Below are 17,922 nucleotides of genomic sequence, written 5' to 3' on the forward strand. Positions count from 1 at the left end.
ATAGTTTTCCGTCTTAAGTTGATATAGATTTGAGACTTTTTCCCGTCTAGCATAAGACCATCACATTTTTATATATGAGGCTAATTTATTCGGACCAATCCGATCCCTACTACACCTACTCACTCACCTTATCTCTAACTTATTATTATTATTATTATTATTATTATTATTATTATAATTATTATTATTATTATTATTATTATTATTATTATTATTATTATTATTATTATTATTATTATTATTATTATTATTATTATTATTATTATTATTATTATTATTATTATTATTATTATTATTATTATTATTATTATTATTATTATTATTATTATTATTATTATTATTATTATTATTATTATTGTTGTTGGAGTTGTACCTTGTCCCCACCCCGTCACTTCCCCCTTCCATTTTTCCCAATTCTTTTTCAATCTATCAGCAACAACAAACAACCAACAGAAGCTCCATCACCATTCATTTTTCAGCCCGTCTTCAACGCAGATCCCGTCCCCATTTCTTGACTAAATTCGATAATTTTTGTACCATTCTCCTCCTTACTCCCTCCTTCATCTCTCTAGGTAAGAAAGGTTCCATCTTTCCTCCAATTTCGTGGCTGCCATCTATCTTAAGGCTCGAAATTGTCGCTAATTCCGTTCATTTTCGTGTTTAGGTGCAAGCTTAGACAACCCGGAGTAGTTTTGAGTCGGAACCGTGTTCATTGTAGAGCAAATAAGGTAACGGTGATGGGATTACTCGACATTATGTTGAAATTTGTATGTATTTACATGTGTTCTTACTTTTTATAAAACAAAATTTTCTTCTTGACCGAGTTCATGTGGTGTTCTTTGAGACGGTTTTTATTCGAGTTTTACTTATCCATTTTGAGAAAAGTTGGTACCTTTGGATTCTTGGTGAAGTGGGTAATTATGTTGGGTAATTTTTTTGGATGAATATTATCATTTTCGTGCTTAAAATTTCTTCTCAAGACGGACGCAAAACGGAACATAAAACTTTGGAAATGGGCTGCATTGGGTCAGTTTTTGGACGCGATTTTTAGGTTAAAATGGTTGTTGGTTCGAGTCAATTTGATTGCTCATGTCTTGTGTGCATATACATGAATGAAAATAGTCTTTTGTCTGGATGAATTCCGCCTTGTAGCATGCTTAAAAACTTGTCTTAAGATGGCCTCATGAATTGTTAGAAAAACCAAGTATAAACAAGTTGATGATGGGTGATTTTTTTGGACTGTTTTTGAGTCGATTTCACGGATGATTTGAGCCAATTATTTAATTTTCGTCTCATGTAAATATCCATGTATGTAATGGGTTGGTTGTATGTAAGAAATTCCATTCTTTTCATGCTTAAAATTCGTCTCGAAGACGGTCATAAATGAGCTTCTTTAACCGTGAAAATGGCTTTTGTCGGGCAGTGTCATCAGACCTGCATTTGGATAAGTTTGGTAATGTAACTGAGCAAATCCAATCATTCACATAAGTCTGGATTCCTAGCTGCTTATATTGTTTGCGTCGATGCCCTATATATGTTATGCTTTTGACTAGTTTGAACCATTCCTCTTTCTTTCATCATTGATTGTATAAGTAGAAAGAAAAGCTTAGCTCTCAGAAACCTACTATTTCTATTTCAATTTCAATACAATTACTATGTGTTATATTTTGGAATTTAGAGCATTGACATTTGTGAGAGACATTTCTAGTCCTGTCTTTGAACCTGTCTATTTTAAGCATTTAGGTTATTTCTCTAGTGTATTCTCTCGGTGTATCTTGTCTTTTCAAAGATTATTGTACGTATTAGACTAGTAACTTGTCCTTCTGTCTAGTTGTGCATGGTGCGTATTCCTTCTCTGTTTGGTCAAGACTTTGTTTGTCGCATTTTTTTTTCTTTGGGTTGTTGTTGCCGTGTTGTGTGGGAGCTACACCTAACTGTGCATACCGTGGCTAGGCAAGACGGGGGTGCGGCCGGCCGTGGTAGCGGGCGGGGATGGTCACGGCAAGGTCGTAGCCTCGGTTGGGTTAATTTTTATCCGTGAAATATTTTTTATTCGGGTTTAATTAAATTGAATTTCCGTCACATGTTTTATGTACCTTAAATTCGTTATTTGTCGTTTATTTATATTTTTCTCACATGAATTAGAAATGTGGAACTTATTATTTATTCATGTCATTATTATATGAAATGTCTTCATTTATTTATAATATGAGCATTAATGCTTTTATTCTCATTTATTTATCGTAATTCAAATACGAGTGATTTATTCCACATGATTAATTGAATCGAGTCGTATTCTTGTGAGAATGTCATAATGCTCTACCTTCTTGCTTGACTTATATTTACGCCCTACTTGCGCTGTTCTGGCAAGTACGGGTCTAGCCTACTTGTGCTGTTCTGGCAAGTACGGTTTTGGCCACTTGTGCTGTTCTGGCAAGTGAGTCTTATCTTAGTCTTTCCGCCACTTTCGTGTTTGTTCGCGATGGGGTACTCGGTCTCCTTAGTAGTCGAGTCTTGGGTACGTGCTGTGCTGGCGCACGTCGAATCGGGATGTAGACCCGAGAATCTGCAGATTTAGACTAGGACCATCGTAGTCCTACCTGGGGAAATTATAGTCTAAGAGTGGTAAATGTCTTGCATTATGGATGGTTGCATATGTCATTTTTACTTGGGATGCGGGTCCATAATTATTTAACGGTTACTCATCTTCTTTTATTCAAATGTCTCCCATAATTGGATGAATTTATGTTATGCTAATTTTAGTCACTTTAATTACTTTTATTCAATTGGCAAGTTTTATTCCATTGCATTTATTTATTCACATTGTTTACAATTATTTTCTGCGCCTTGCTTATCTGAGTTCCTTGTTATGTTTATTTTAACATAATGTGGCTGGGAGAACCCTGAGTTACTCCCCACTGACCGTGGCTTTCATGTTTACATGAATGACAGGTTTGTGAAGATGCATTTGTGGGGTTTAGACGTGTGAGCTAGCGAGCACCTTGTACTATTAGTCGGTTTTGTAGAATTGCTTAGACTCACCTTTTATCATTTGTCATTCGAGGGATATATTTTCCCTCACCTTGACTATCACGTTTGTATAATTTAAATCTTTATTTCCGCATTTTCTATTTATGTTTTAGGTTTTCATGAACCCGTGCTTTAAACTTTAAAAGTTTTAAAAATTTCCTAATTTCCGCTTCATTTTATAAGTTATATTTTTCGCGTTTTAGCGAGGGTTCACAGTTGGTATCAGAGCCTTTGTTGCTCCCGACGCACACACGTGTACCCCAAATTTAAATTTGAACTTGACCTTGAATAATGAATGAGAGATGGGTAGACTTAAGGACCAAAAGTGGTAGTCTGTAGTGTGTTTGCTCTTTGTTAGGTTCTAACATGTTTGTTCATTGTCATTTAATAATTGTTGTGCCCTTTGATCAATGACCGCGAACTTACCTATGTGGAGATCAAGACTTGGTGCCTAGTGCCGGAAACTGAAGGTTTGTTCAACCTTTGAAGAATGCTTCTTCTTCCTCGAAGATATTCCTCCTTTGTGTTCATTGCCTTATTATTTACCTCTTGGTGCCTATCCTTCTTCTAAACTCTCTTTTGTTGTACTTCGCAAGCTACTCTTGTACCCTCCTAACTTGTCCTCTACTCCTTGCTTATCCTCTCCCTTGACGCCTTGTAGATAGTTCTCTTTCTTTCGTGGGATGTCAATCTTGGTTAGATAATTTGGCTTTGTGGAGTTTATTTGTGGTTGACCCATTACCCTAGTTTTGAGAGGTTGTGATGTTAGGAACACTGAGGTAGTATAATGAGACATACTTGGTGATTCTTGTACCTAGTTCCTTGATAAAACGAGTATAATTGATTGGTGGATTCTGTGTGTTAAAAATGAGTTGCCTATGTTACTAAAGTCATAGAACATGACCTTGTTATTTATGTTTGGGGTTTAAAAGTTTAGTAGGTTGAGCGTTATTACCTTAGGAGTAAACATGGAGTAAAGTTTATGATTTGAGTTTGGAAAGAGATACCTTTAGGATTTTGATAGCCATACTTAGATTGGTGTTACCTTTTGACGTTTGTTGAGTATGAGTATAGCGTTGTTAGTAGTTTTGGTCTTGTTTTGTGGAAATCATGTGGATAATTAATGATTGGGAATTGTTGAATTACATGTGTGGTGAAGTACTTTGTTTCATGGAGTAGCTTAGATGTAAAGTAGCGTAAGTTATTCTTGAGGAGATCCTTGGAGGTTATGTGGTTGTGAGATTTAGTTTATTAGAAAGTTTTCGGAATCGTTTAGGGTGATGTAGTTTTGAGATTTGAGTACCTGGCGTTTCCTTGTTGTCTAATTTCCCTTCTTCTTCGACCATAAGCGTTACCGTTCATACCTCTCTTCTTCGCTTCATCATGCTCCTCCTTTAAATTTGATGCTGGTAACCTATAAAACTCGATCTTTGATTTCCTTGGTTGCCTTACCTCGACTCTTACCCCTAGGGAGTTCATCCTAGTTCTTTTGTTAGTTAAGTTTGGATCCTCTTTTAGCGTGCTTTGTATTTATGATGTCTAAGTTACTTTTCATATCGTACAACTTCTAAACTTTTCAAGCTACCGTTTTTGGTTCGTGGTTAAAACTTTATGTTACTTTTACAAAACTTTGCCTATTTTAAGGGTTTGAAAATAAAAATTTGATTTAGTTCCCTATTTATTCATTGAGTATAGACTTCTTTATCATGATTTTGATTTCTATACCCGAGTTGCTTTTAATTTTGCTCAAATTCTAACTAACTTTGATCTATTTATGATTTATTTGTCAAAGTTTGATGTTACATTTTCACGTTCTTCTTTTTTAGTCTAAAAGTGAAACTTTTATTTTTATATTGGCTTTTACAAAAGAAAAATTGAGTGGATTACCTTTTTCTTTTGGTTTTAGCGTTGATGGGATGTTAGGACTCGTTATTAAAGGAGTCTAATAACTTGCCCTACGCTTGTCGACGAATGATTTTTGTTTTGAATTTGTCTTTAACTTAGAAAGTTAGAGCCCTTGTGTGCACAACAAGAGCAATTTCGTTCCATGAATGAGACTTATACTTTTGAAAACTCTTCATTAATATTTTTGAAAGTATTTTGATTTTCGATTTATACAAATGATTTGCTTTTGACCTTATCTTTGATTTGGAATGTGATGTTGTTGAATGCGCAACGAGAGCACTTCCGTTCCTTTGATGAGAATCTGGTTCTCTCGGAAAATTTTATTTGAAACTTTTGGAAGAAATTTAATTCTTACGATAAGCAACCTTTTAAATGTTTTGGTTACCGATTCCAAAATTCCAGTTTTATTTTATATAGCCTTTCATTTCTACTCTCAAGTTTCGAGGACGAAACTTTTTAAAAGGTGGGGTGATTGTAACACCCGCGAATTTCCCAATTTGACATTTAAAATTTATTAAACCGTTTGATTACTTTATTTTATATTTTTAAATTATTCAATTTAATTAATTTTATTTCAAACACGATTTCTATAAAAGTAATATATAAAAGCTCATTTATATAAAAATACGTATTATTAAATTATATTCTTAAGGCATAATTTATATAATAATTATATGTATATATATTTTTGGTCGGATAATAATAGTGACAGTAGTAATAATAGTTTTCCGTCTTAAGTTGATATAGATTTGAGACTTTTTCCCGTCTAGCATAAGACCATCACATTTTTATATATGAGGATAATTTATTCGGACCAATCCGATCCCTACTACACCTACTCACTCACCTTATCTTTAACTTATTATTATTATTATTATTATTATTATTATTATTATTATTATTATTATTATTATTATTATTATTATTATTATTATTATTATTATTATTATTATTATTATTATTATTATTATTATTATTATTATTGTTGTTGTTGTTGTTGTTGGAGTTGTACCTTGTCCCCACCCCGTCACTTCCCCCTTCCATTTTTCCCAATTCCTTTTCAATCTATCAGCAACAACAAACAACCAACAGAAGCTCCATCACCATTCATTTTTCAGCATGTCTTCAACGCAGATCCCGTCCCCATTTCTCGACTAAATTCGATAATTTTTGTACCATTCTCCTCCTTACTCCCTCCTTCATCTCTCTAGGTAAGAAAGGTTCCATCTTTCCTCCAATTTCGTGGCTGCCATCTATCTTACGGCTCGAAATTGTCGCTAATTCCGTTCATTTTCGTGTTTAGGTGCAAGCTTAGACAACCCGGAGTAGTTTTGAGTCGGAACCGTGTTCATTGTAGAGCAAATAAGGTAACGGTGATGGGATTACTCGACATTATGTTGAAATTTGTATGTATTTACATGTGTTCTTACTTTTTATAAAACAAAATTTTCTTCTTGACCGAGTTCATGTGGTGTTCTTTGAGACGGTTTTTATTCGAGTTTTACTTATCCATTTTAAGAAAAGTTGGTACCTTTGGATTCTTGGTGAAGTGGGTAATTATGTTGGGTAATTTGTTTGGATGAATATTATCATTTTCGTGCTTAAAATTTCTTCTCAAGACGGACGCAAAACTGAACATAAAACTTTGGAAATGGGCTGCATTGGGTCAGTTTTTGGACGCGATTTTTAGATTGAAATGGTTGTTGGTTCGAGTCAATTTGATTGCTCATGTCTTGTGTGCATATACATGAATGAAAATAGTCTTTTGTCTGGATGAATTCCGCCTTGTAGCATGCTTAAAAACTTGTCTTAAGATGGCCTCATGAATTGTTAGAAAAACCAAGTATAAACAAGTTGATGATGGGTGATTTTCTTGGACTGTTTTTGAGTCGATTTCACGGATGATTTGAGCCAATTATTTAATTTTCGTCTCATGTAAATATCCATGTATGTAATGGGTTGGTTGTATGTAAGAAATTCCATTCTTTTCATGCTTAAAATTTCGTCTGAAGACGGTCATAAATGAGCTTCTTTAACCGTGAAAATGGCTTTTGTCGGGCAGTGTCATCAGACCTGCATTTGGATAAGTTTGGTAATGTAACTGAGCAAATCCAATCATTCACATAAGTCTAGATTCCTAGCTGCTTATATTGTTTGCGTCGATGCCCTATATATGTTATGCTTTTGACTAGTTTGAACCATTCCTCTTTCTTTCATCATTGATTGTATAAGTAGAAAGAAAAGCTTAGCTCTCAGAAACCTACTATTTCTATTTCAATTTCAATACAATTACTATGTGTTATATTTTGGAATTTAGAGCATTGACATTTGACAGAGACATTTCTAGTCTGTCTTTGAACCTGTCTATTTTAAGCATTTAGGTTATTTCTCTAGTGTATTCCTCTCAGTGTATCTTGTCTTTTCAGCATTATTGTACGTATTAGACTAGTAACTTGTCTGTTCTTTCTAGTTGTGCATGGCGCGTATTCCTTCTCTGTTTGGTCAGCACTGCTGCTGCATTTTTTTCTTTGGGCTGTTGTTGCCGTGTTGTGCAGGAGCTACGGCCAATCTGTGCATACCGTGGCTAGACAATACCGGGGTGCGGCCAAGCCGTGGCTGGGCAGGGGATGGTCACGGCAAGGTCGTAGCCTCGGTTGGGTTAATTTTTATCCGTGAAATATTTTTTATTCGGGTTTAATTAAATTGAATTTCCGTCACATGTTTTATGTACCTTCAATTCGTTATTTGCCGTTTATTTATATTTTTCTCACATGAATTAGAAATGTGGAACTTATTATTTATTCATGTCATTATTATATGAAATGTCTTCATTTATTTATGATATGAGCATTAATTATTTTATTCTCATTTATTTATCGTAATTCAAATACGAGTGATTTATTCCACATGATTAATTGAATCGAGTCGTATTCTTGTGAGAATGTCATAATGCTCTACCTTCTTGCTTGACTTATATTTACGCCCTACTTGTGCTGTTCTGGCAAGTACGGGTCTAGCCTACTTGTGCTGTTCTGGCAAGTACGGTTTTGGCCACTTGTGCTGTTCTGGCAAGTGAGTCTTATCTTAGTCTTTCCGCCACTTTCGTGTTGTTCTGGCGATTGGGGTACTCGGTCTCCTTAGTAGTCGAGTCTTGGGTGCGTGTTGTGCTGGCGCACGTCGAATCGGGATGTACACCCGAGAATCTGCAGATTTAGACTAGGACCATCGTAGTCCTACCCGGGGAAATTATAGTCTAAGAGTGGTAAATGTCTTGCATTATGGATGGTTGCATATGTCGTTTTTGTTGGGAAATGTGTCCTCAACAATAGTGCGATCACATGATTTAAATATCATTATTAAATCTCATTTCAAGAATACGGAAGGGATGATACATTACATATATAGTCAACTGGTCCACATATATCGGTAATGATTGGCTGGCTAGAGTTTGACATTACTGTCGTGCGACGGTGGTGATTAGTTGATCCCTTGAGGTCACACCTAAAGGACGATTCCCTTAATTAAAAAGGTTAATTAATTGTATACCGATACAGATTAATTAATTCCTTAAAAATTGAACAAATTCAATTTGTGAGAGAGAATATTGATATCTTATTGTAATGAGATTAAATAAGATTTATTTTAGTAAATAAAATGCTTTATTACTAAAATTGTTTATTGTTTGAGAAACAATAAAGATAAGAATGAATGGTTGATTATAATTACAAGACATTGTGAATTATAATTATATGACCCATTTTATTTACGTGATCAAGTATCACTAGTCAATTTGTTGAAAGTAACTTAATTAATTCATAAAATGATATTTATGTGATAAATATGCATTAAATTAATTAATAACATGTATCATACTACATGTGACATATTGTGTGACAAATGACAAATTGACAAAATAAAATGGTTGTCCATTTTAAGTATATGGACCGAAAATGGAGGGTGTGTTAGTGGGTTTTGGTTGTTTTATTTTATTTGATAAAATAAACATAATGATGCCTAACTACTACTAGTCTTACACCTCTTACACACCTACTATTTTTGAGAAGAGTAAAAAGGAAAAGAAATGATGCCAATTTTGGCTCTTCCAACCGTGACACTCCCCCTCCATTGTGGGTTGTTGGTTATTTTATTTTCCTTACACACACAATCAAAAGATGATAATTCATTCTTACAAAACATGCAAAAGGGTTCATGCTTTTCTCTCTTCTCTCTCTTTAATCTTCATCAAAAGATGAGATTTTAATCCAAATTTGTTCAAAAGATTACTAAAATTATCAAAATAATATATGAGTATTAGTAATCAAATTTAAGGTAAACCACAATATAAACATCTAGTACATGTTAGTTTGTGGGATTAAGGGATTGTCTTGGGTGCTACTAATTGGAGAATCTCTACTTTGGGATTTTTGTATGTTCATCCATTATTGGAAAGCTCAAGAACAAGAGAGAAAGGTGATCTCTCTTGTGCCCATAAACCGAAAATCCATATGTAAGAATAATGCTTCTTCCTTATTTTGTTTTAAAGTTTGCATGCATAAGATCAATCTTTAATTTTATGACAAATTAAATTATAACATATATGAGTATGTTAGTATATATAGATCTACTTTTCCTTCAATCGGTATCAAGAGCCACGGTTGTTTGCATGCAAATCGGTTAAAAGTTTTTCCGAGTTATAAGAATAACATATAAAACTTGAAAATTTGTGTTATTATGATATATCACGAAATTAATTCATGCATGTTAATATTTCTGGTCCTAAAATGTTTTAGGATATTTTGGTTAATTTTACGGATTTTTATTGTTCATATTATACAATTATGGCATTTAAATATGATTTTATGAGTAAAAATGTCATTTTTGGTCTAAAATTAGCTATACTTCGAATTTTCCAGTGATTTTTGGATATGTTGTCACATATATTATTTTGAGATAACCTGTAAATTTTCATAATTTTTGGACTTGTTATGCTCGAAAAATGGATTTTTCATTATTAAATTCGGATTTAGGTGAAAAATAGGTTAATATGAGTTAAATTTCGAATCTGGTCATAGAAATTTAATATGTTGTCACATGAAATTTTACAAGATGTGTGTAAAATAATTGGCTATAAAGAAGTCTTTTTGCATGATTTATGGATTTTTGAAGAAAAATAGCATAAATAGTGACATTATTAGTGAAAAATTAATAAAACATAATCTATGACTTAGGAAAAACGTCTAATGTTGCCTTTTATTATCTTTTTCAGATCTAAAATTGAAAAGTTTATGAATATAATTTTTCCATGTTTTTATGATTATTTTAGTTAAAATCGATAAACCGCAACATTGTTTTTCCGGAAAAATTTTGAAATTTTTAACCTAAGTTTTTGAATATTATGAGTGTCATGGTATTTTTCCAGAATGTTCATGAGTTTAAATTTCAAATTTTGAATTTATTTGAAATTTTGTGATTTATTTGAAGTTTATAGCTTATTTTTTGTAATTTTTAGTCCATTGATGAACAATTTTATAAATATGAGTTAATTATGGTCAAATTATTAGTGAAGACTAAATTTTGAGTCCTAAGAGGTTAGGGTAATTAACTTATGCATAAATATGAATTTATGTAATTTTTTGTGATTATAAAATGTTGAAATCACGCAAATCCGTAAAAACCGAGTAATATACGATATTGGCTTATTAAAGGCGATTTAGCATAAAATTGAGCATGTTCATACATATTATAATGCTGCATTTTCTTTATGATTGTCATAATTTTAATTTATGTAATTTTTGAATTATGTAATTTTACTTAGTATGGCCTTAGATTTTAATTGGTATTTCCCGAAATGTATGGGAATATCGATTCAGTTGTAATTTTATTGTGATCTCGTATCACCGTTTTGTAATTTAATAGATTTATTTTATTTTAGTTACAAATGTATAATAGGAAATTATGTAATTTGCTATGTAATTTAATTTATCTCGGAGTTCCCAAAGACGGATTTCTTCAAGATGGCGATACATAAAGACGGTGTTACCTCGAGATGCGTGCCACAACCGAAGTTCAAGGGACCAATGGTGTTGGTTTCCGAATATGTAATAGTTAAATAGTTTTTCTATTTTAGGCAAGGCCATACTAGGATTTATTTATTTTTATGCTTGCATTTTATTTTATGTCGCATGCATCGCTAAGTCGCCATAACTAAAACATGCATCTTTTATTATCGAGTTTATCGACCGTGTCAATTAAAATTATCGTAGTTCACCGCTTTAGTTCACTTAAAACGTGATAGATAATGAATTGACATGACCTCTCGCTAAAACAATAAATTGAGACATAGCCTTACCAAATAGTAGAAACCATGAAAACCTATTTCGCGAGGGAGTGCACTCGGCTACCCCGGGGTACAAACCTTGTTACGTAGGGGAAGTGGGTGATGAATGTTAATCCACCGAGTTCATGTTAATAAGGGGTATTTCGGCACACCGTGCCCTAAGTTGACATGGGTTTGGATCACGGACACATTTATTCGAAATTTGGGTTGAACTCAACGAAAGTATTCACGACGTATTTCCGGATGTGTTTCGGGCTAGAGATAAAATATTAATGTAATTTTATCGACCAAGAGTTCTAAAAGTAGAATCGATTAAAGAGTTAATCCACCGAGTTATATTAATAAAGGGTATTTCGGCACACCGTGCCCCAAGTTAATATGAATTTGGATCTTGGAATCATTTATCATAGTTGGGTAGAGGTCACTATGTAAATGCTTTACTTGTTATTTACAAGTATTAATAAAACGATAAATGTTAAGTTTTCCACTATTCCGTTATTATATTGTTCTATTTCTTTACCACAATCATATACGATATCATTTCGTTTTTTGATTCAAATCTCCATTAAAACATCGTAACTAAAGACAAATATGAATTTGCTTCTAGAACCTCAAATGAACCATTGCTAAGGATCTCTTGCAAGGAGTATAGATTAATGTTAATCATTATCAAACAGGTTTTTGATTCTAGACTAACACATCTACTTACAATAGATTGTTTTTCATATACTTAAATGAATTAAGTACCTTGAAGCGATAAATTGTTTTGGTGATTAGATTTTCAGAATTCGTAATTGACCAAAATAACGCAACCACTTCAATGAAAGTTTTAAGACTAAAACGAACAAATGAAGAGTAATCTTCATGAATTCAATTTTGCTTCTCAAAGCAAAGACTCATTGAAATGAGTGGGAGCATTCTCTTAAACCTTTAAGGTGAAGACGAGGTTCAAGAAGTAAAGATAATAATGGAATTGATACAAGGTAATGCTAAAGGTAAAGTTGTTGAGAATGACGATACTAAACCTATCAATTCCGACCGATTAAGTTTCCATTGTCTTAAATGTTGGACACTAGAAAGGAAACAACCCCAAATTATTGAAGAATCAACAAATTAGTTGTGGGACATCTAATAAGATCTTCTTCTTTAAATGTTTATATGATTGGCATAAATTTTGCTAGTACCACTTCGTCAATATTAGAAACCGGTGGTGGTTTTCATCATTATGTTTGATACATAGGATGATTAGAATATGACGACTAGCAACAATGAAGTCAAGAGATAGAGTCATTGTGTACTAAATCTAGTTTTCGGTTTGGAGTTGTACTTAATTGTGACTATTAAGTACATAAACTTTAAATAAGAATACAATTTGTTAAAGATACAAAAGAGGTTTCACTTTTGTGACCCTATACACCATGATTTGATGTATGGCTAGTCCATCATCAAGGTGATTATATTCTAAACCAAACTAGAATGATATATCATGAAGATGATGCAAGACTCAAATTGGTAACCCAAGATTAAACCTTAAATTTTGGAATGATGAACGCAAAGAGTTATCGAGTACTCTTGAAACCATTAGATTGTTAATGGTATATGCGTATCTTGTATTCAAAGCAAGATATCTCGTACCTTTTGGTTGAAAAGAAGATCGAGGTTATAAATCATCGATCCAAAATAGGTTGATCATCATCTTTTACCAACGATTTAAGTTGACACTAGTATGTTCACTTAATAAGGTAAATAGAGAAATCCTTGAAGAATTTCAAAGAGTTCAAGGAATCACGATTTAGTCGTGATAGGATTATCAAAGTGAAGACTTTGATATAAGCCAAAGGAAATGTGATATAGTATCACAAGTTAATCTCTCTTAGCACGCATTATGGAATAATGTATGGTTGGATAAGAAATCAAACCCCATTCGATATGGTTTGAACTTCAATCAAGTTACTTTGAGTTACTTGATCCTTTTGGGGATATTATCATTTTTGTCTAAATTATTTTTCCACTAAATCGAATCATATGAGATATGAAATGGTAAGGGTACCATGTTTGTAAGTTTTCACAAGAAACAAATGCTCATTTTTCCCTTTCAATTATCACGAGTACGACGGGTTTGCGGCTCATGAAGCTGTCTTTCTAAAATACAAGTTTATTTCTAGAAGACAGAGTGGGAGAAATTATTCAAAGAGCCACAAAGATGCTATGTCGCAAGAAACTGGTCTTTCTTGGCTACATGAGATGTTTTGTGTAAGACGTTGTTTCTTTGAAACCTAGGAGGTTAAAGTTCGTCACTTGTTGAAAATGATGAATTCATGCTACTTTTAAGAAAGCAAAGAGCTTATAACTTACAAGAGAAATCGTTTGATTCACATTGATTACTTCTAGAAAGTAATGAACATATGACTTACATGAGAGTGTTTAAGTCACAACTCACTACAAGGCTTAGAGCCATGAAAATCCAATATAAAAGGCTTGATTAGTTGCAAAGGGTTTTGCACTAATAAAGAGAGATTTCAAGGTTTGATTGGTTGCAAAGGGTTTTGCACCAGTTGAAATACTGAAGTCTATTTGGATCTTCTTAGGGATTGTGTTTCATTATTATGAAATACATAGCGAGTGAATCTAAAACCCACTTCTTTAATAGAAGGAATGTATTCAATACATGTCTTGAGTTTAGTAGATTCTTGCAATCCTAAGATAATGTGAAACTTAAGAGAGAATCTTAAGTAGGACATCAATGAGTTGGGATCATTGTTTTTGATCATGTGATAAAAAATTTTCTCGATAAGTCGAGAAGTTGTATTTATACATGGAGTTTAGTGGGAGTTACGGAAATTTTAATTAGTCCGATATGTGGATGACATATTGATCATTAAGAATGATTTAAGACTTTTGGAGTATTATAATACATCTTTAATATCCGGATTTATGAAGATAAATCCACATGATATTAGCGTCAATAAGAAGTTTTATGTTGATAAGATTCATGACTAGTTCAACCAAGTTGAACATATTTGATTGATTCCATTTGCTTCCGCTGCCAAATCAATTAAATAGAAAATGATGTATAACACTTCATATACTTTGAGTATGATGAATTGTTTTCAAAATCGAATTTAAGTAATCTTTGCCAAGTAAGCCATAAAGATTACCCTTAAGTGCATGCAGAAGCATTAAGGAAGTAAAGCAAAGTGTTTATGATGCAATTTTGTGTAAGGGTGTTACACAAGTGACAATTGACAATTGAGATTGCGCATGGTTTCCGACAAAACCATAATCAAAACACATCAGGATGGTTAAGATACCATTGTGGCAATGTTAATTAAGAAGTAGATTTTCTAGAATCGTTCTAGGCAATAAAGAACAATAAGAAATGTTTACAACGGAAATTGAGTACACTTGCAATCATGAGATGTGCAAGAGGATGAGTCCCGCACACTGTGAAAACAGTGGGAGCTATTCTTAGGCTAAGAGGGCCTATGTCTTGATTGGATCTCGACACGTACTCAAAAAGTTTTGTAATGCAAATGTATACATTACAAAGGAAAACGAGTATGTAGTAAGGTTGAGTAAGGTACAAGAAGTTGATAAAACCTACTAACCAAAGCCTTCTCATAGGCTTAACATGATGAGTCATGTCATTTCAATTAAATTGAGATGAATAACTACATAAAAGATCAAATTAGATTATAGAATATGAAGTAGTAATCAAGCATTGACTATTCATATGTGATAATCGCATTTGTCGTTTGAGTTTTACTCTAAAACTCTTCTTTTATACTTTGTTACATCCAAACGGGTTGTAGAGACAACATTGAACCCCGTTAAAGTGAACACGGATTAGCATTGTATTCGCCCATAGTAACTTGTATGAGGTGACGTCTCGAAGTGACTAGAGTGTGATGCGATTGATGGCAAGTTCAAGTGCCATAGAGTCATGTGAGATGACTAGTCGATCACATAGCGGCATGTTAGGAACACTTTGTCGGGCAAAGTGACCGCTTATAGAGTTCGGCAAATTTATAAAGCCTGGTCGTGGCGAGAGCTACTATAGTATTCTAATGAGTCGATTCTTTTGACTAAAGACTATTTCACCTAAGATGGCACATTTCAGATTAACTTTGATTTGTGTTACTACGACCTTCGTAAATGGGGTCAAATGGGCATATTTTGGGTTATGATGGTGTGGCTAGTCGAAGGGAATAAGTGCGATAGGAATTGTCCACCCCTTGTCGGGGTTAAAACAATATCTCAGGGCCACTCGAGGAGTAATGAATCGGAAATGCATGGCCACGCTCGGAAGGTATCCATGGTGGATAAATTCCGGTCAATCGATTATTCTCCGGATCGAGGAAACCACTCTCGATATGATCACTTGCAAGTACGACCCGAAAGACACCTTGCATTGAGTGGGAGATAGTAATAGGACAAGAGAATTGGTGACGCACACTTGTCGAGGACAAGTGGGAGATTGTTGGGAAATGTGTCCTCAACAATAGTGCGATCACATGATTTAAATATCATTATTAAATCTCATTTCAAGAATACGGAAGGGATGATACATTACATATATAGTCAACTGGTCCACACATATCAGTAATGATTGGCTGGCTAGAGTTTGACATTACTGTCGTGCGACGGTGGTGATCAGTTGATCCCTTGAGGTCACACCTAAAGGACGATTCCCTTAATTAAAAAGGTTAATTAATTGTATACCGATACAGATTAATTAATTCCTTAAAAATTGAACAAATTCAATTTGTGAGAGAGAATATTGATATCTTATTGTAATGGGATTAAATAAGATTTATTTTAGTAAATAAAATGCTTTATTACTAAAATTGTTTATTGTTTGAGAAACAATAAAGATAAGAATGAATGGTTGATTATAATTACAAGACATTGTGAATTATAATTATATAACCCATTTTATTTACGTGATCAAGTATCACTAGTCAATTTGTTGAAAGTAACTTAATTAATTCATAAAATGATATTTTTGTGATAAATATGCATTAAATTAATTAATAACATGTATCATACTACATGTGACATATTGTGTGACAAATGACAAATTGACAAAATAAAATGGTAGTCCATTTTAAGTATATGGACCGAAAATGGAGGGTGTGTTAGTGGGTTTTGGTTGTTTTATTTTATTTGATAAAATAAACATAATGATGCCTACCTACTACTAGTCTTACACCTCTTACACACCTATTATTTTTGAGAAGAGCAAAAAGGAAAAGAAATGATGCCAATTTTGGCTCTTCCAACCGTGACACTCCCCCTCCATTGTGGGTTGTTGGTTATTTTATTTTCCTTACACACACAATCAAAAGATGATAATTCATTCTTACAAAACATGCAAAAGGGTTCATGCTTTTCTCTCTTCTCTCTCTTTAATCTTCATCAAAAGATGAGATTTTAATCCAAATTTGTTCAAAAGATTACTAAAATTATCAAAGTAATATATGAGTATTAGTAATCAAATTTAAGGTAAACCACAATATAAACATCTAGTACATGTTAGTTTGTGGGATTAAGGGATTGTCTTGGGTGCTACTAATTGGAGAATCTCTACTTTGGGATTTTTGTATGTTCATCCATTATTGGAAAGCTCAAGAACAAGAGAGAAAGGTGATCTCTCTTGTGCCCATAAACCGAAAATCCATATGTAAGAATAATGCTTCTTCCTTATTTTGTTTTAAAGTTTGCATGCATAAGATCATTCTTTAATTTTATGACAAATTAAATTATAACATATATGAGTATGTTAGTATATATAGATCTACTTTTCCTTCAGTTTTTACTTGGGATGCGGGTCCATAATTATTTAACGGTTACTCATCTTCTTTTATTCAAATGTCTCCCATAACTGGATGAATTTATGTTATGCTAATTTTAGTCACTTTAATTACTTTTATTCAATTGGCAAGTTTTATTCCATTGCATTTATTTATTCACATTGTTTACAATTATTTTCTACGCCTTGCTTATCTGAGTTCCTTGTTATGTTTATTTTAACATAATGTGGTGGGAGAACCCGAGTTACTCCCACCGACCGTGGCTTTCATGTTTACATGAATGACAGGTTTGTGAAGATGCATTTGTGGGGTTTAGACGTGTGAGCTAGCGAGCACCTTGGACTATTAGTCGGTTTTGTAGAATTGCTTAGACTCACCTTTTATCATTTGTCATTCGAGGGATATATTTTCCCTCACCTTGACTATCACGTTTGTATAATTTAAATCTTTATTTCCGCATTTTCTATTTATGTTTTAGGTTTTCATGAACCCGTGCTTTAAACTTTAAAAGTTTCAAAAATTTCCTAATTTCCGCTTCATATAATAAGTTATATTTTTCGCGTTTTAGCGGGGGTTCACAGAGATAGTCTATGGTATGAAAACCATTTATTACAACGGAAATGAAATAAAAATGTAAAATAAAAACTCCGGGTTGCCTCCCGGGTAGCGCTAGCTTCAGTCAGGTCCCAGCTCGACCTTCTTTTTCTTCGAGCCTCTCTAATTAGTTACAATCAAAACAGCTCAAAGCGCGCAGCATGAGATCGTACATCTGCGCATGTGCTACATAGAAATGTAAGTAGAACCACAGTGGAATAAAAATATAGGAAATAAAATTGT

At 33.3% G+C, this 17,922-nt stretch overlaps 2 long non-coding RNA genes across 2 annotated transcripts; both read left to right on the forward strand.

Annotated features, from left to right (window-relative positions):
* The first annotated feature begins 651 nt into the window (after positions 1 to 651).
* Positions 652 to 3,113, forward strand: LOC141621464 (uncharacterized). Its single transcript, XR_012532352.1, has 2 exons — positions 652 to 728; positions 2,953 to 3,113. It is a non-coding gene; the product is annotated as an uncharacterized LOC141621464 (long non-coding RNA).
* A 3,122-nt stretch (positions 3,114 to 6,235) lies between these two features.
* On the forward strand, positions 6,236 to 17,533 carry LOC141621465 (uncharacterized). Its single transcript, XR_012532353.1, has 2 exons — positions 6,236 to 6,302; positions 17,373 to 17,533. It is a non-coding gene; the product is annotated as an uncharacterized LOC141621465 (long non-coding RNA).
* Positions 17,534 to 17,922: the final 389 nt, after the last annotated feature.

The sequence above is a fragment of the Silene latifolia genome, chromosome X (genome assembly GCF_048544455.1).
Source record: "Silene latifolia isolate original U9 population chromosome X, ASM4854445v1, whole genome shotgun sequence".
NCBI classification, from domain to species: domain Eukaryota; kingdom Viridiplantae; phylum Streptophyta; class Magnoliopsida; order Caryophyllales; family Caryophyllaceae; genus Silene; species Silene latifolia.